The sequence below is a fragment of the Pyxicephalus adspersus genome, chromosome 9 (genome assembly GCF_032062135.1).
Source record: "Pyxicephalus adspersus chromosome 9, UCB_Pads_2.0, whole genome shotgun sequence".
In the NCBI taxonomy this organism is placed as follows: domain Eukaryota; kingdom Metazoa; phylum Chordata; class Amphibia; order Anura; family Pyxicephalidae; genus Pyxicephalus; species Pyxicephalus adspersus.
Window position 1 is genome coordinate 49,552,406 of NC_092866.1, and position 2,425 is coordinate 49,554,830.

Below are 2,425 nucleotides of genomic sequence, written 5' to 3' on the forward strand. Positions count from 1 at the left end.
GAAATTAAAAAAATATTTTTTACTGGCACAATATTGGGTGATTAAAGTGAACACAGCTTAGTTATATTTACAAAGCCCATTAAATATTCACTTTGCAGCCTCTACCCCTTTAGTAAACCTGACCCATTATTTTGAAAAATGCCAGTTTACTAAAGTAGGAGAACTGCAAAACCACTTTTACTTTACTAAGTATTAAGTGAAATTTAGCTTAATAGACTTAGCCTATATAGTCTGAAGCTGTATTCACATTGATGGTCCAATGATGTGCAAGGGAAATTTGGAAAACGATTGGATGTATATTAGTGACACAGCTCAATCTTAAGCTTAGTAACATTTGCAAGGAGAGTTTTTATTATTTCAGTAACCCAACCTCATAGTGCTTTGGAGTTAAGCCTGAGCATATGAATATAAATTTAAGTGTATTTGGTTAGTACGTACACTTCTAAAATTGCCATCAATGCAATGCATCAATGTTTTTTGGAGTGTTTTGGTGTAAATATTCCCTAATTAATTTATAATTGGTACCCATGAAGAAGCAAGTAAATGAATGAAAACCCCAACAATTAACTTTTTTTAATTTGCAACCCCCTGGTCTGTAAAATGTTGTCCAGTCCTGTCTTCTGTTCTCTTTGCTTTTATTATCCCGATACGTACAGTTCTTATATTGTACAGTAACGCACAGTAAGCCTTCCTAGTTCTTATATTGTACAGTAACAATAGTTCTTATATTGTACAGTAACGTACAGTAAGCCCTCCTAGTTCTTATATAGTACAGTAACGTACAGTAAGCCCTCCTAGTTCCTATATTGTGGCACAGAATGATTTATTTACTTTTATACTTAGGTTTTAGAGTTTTTATATACAATATAATTTAGGCAATGGGTTGGCGCCATATTTGGATATCAAAGTAAGTTTGAAATAGAAATACAATTCTAGGCTTTTGCTTGATACACAGGTTAGATGATCGTTTAATGAGTACAGTGTTCCCAATCTCTAGTAATGGGTAAATGGGTACTTTTTATTTTTATTAAAAATGACACAAATTGCGAGCATGCAGATTCTATTTGTCGAAGGGACAGGCAATGCCTCTTCTGCAATAAACTTCTCGGCCTGTTTGCAATTTTTATTTTTAGGTAAACTCACCTCCTTTAATTCTCTACCTGGTTTGGGATTCTCAGCCATCTTGATTGGCCAGGCCACATTGATGTAACTCCTGAGAATGCACTTGGGAGTTCAGTCATTAACTATAACATTGCGGCATACCCAGCATTGTACATTGATGTGCACATGAAGAAAAAAAAGCTTTCTAACAGGCAGGTAAGTATGTTTGATTGCAGAAGGGAGATCACTTGTTCAAATAACAAATTTATCACTTATACACCACTGATTGTTCTGTAAAAATTTAAAGTATCCCGGTCTTTACGTTAAGTTCCTTCCGCAATATAGGACCTGCCTGTTGCCTGCAGTGGTTCTTATGAACATACAATAGATTTGCAATGAAGGGGCTGCTGAATTTTAAAGAACATTTGTTGTAGTTGATGGAAGCTGGGTGCATTCGCTCATCACTAAACGCCGCATCGAAGCAGGCAGGAGGAAATACAGCATGTGGTGGTGGGGGGGCGGAATGGTTTTCACACACCTGGAACTGTGAAATACCTGCAGCAGCCAGAAGCAGCAAAGCAGCAAAGTGTATTTCCTTTTCTTTCAAACGCTTTTCTTGATTTGTGTTTTCATTTACTTTTAAAAGAAGATTTGTTTCAAATTACCTATACCCTATACCATTGTGTCAGCAAATCAATCAATATTCATCTGTCTGAGACAGCACCAATTAGAGTATTTCTTTTGGCCAATACCCCATATAGTGTTCTGCATGCATATTAATAAATTTACACTTAAAAAAACTTTCCATAGGCTCAATGGCTTCTCCAACAACCTGTTAAAAAAAACAAAGGACTGGCACAAAATAGTCATTTGTATATACATAAAGCACTATAACAGTCAGCTGCAGGTAGTTCTAGAAAGTGCATTTTAATAGGGTGCTATTCACCAGGGGAACAAATGTGAGGCAAAGTACTTTGCACTACAGAGTTCAGTGCAAGAGCCCGGTCATTCTCTCAGAGCCGAATCAATCATTTGTTCAGACTATGAGAGTCAGATTTGCTGAGTGAAAGAAGCTTCAAAAATAAACAAGTCAATAACTCATTGTGCTGCATTGTTGAAAGGGGGATCCTTGCTTTCAAGGGGTCGTTCTTGCATATTTCCCAATAGGTCTTACTTTGTCTTTAAATAAAAAACTAACATTCAGGTTTTGTTCCTAGCTGCAGAAAGTAGAGCCAAAAAAAAGAGAATAAAAGTAAAATCGTCTAATCTGGGCTACAGTACACTGTAGACTTTGTGTGTACAGTACACACAGTAAACTTTGGTT

General features: G+C 36.3%; 1 protein-coding gene across 3 annotated transcripts in view; it reads right to left on the reverse strand.

The window, feature by feature from the left end:
* The window catches only part of DCDC1 (doublecortin domain containing 1), a 215,382-nt gene that overhangs the window by 120,984 nt on the left and 91,973 nt on the right, over positions 1–2,425 (reverse strand). The window lies entirely within an intron of this gene.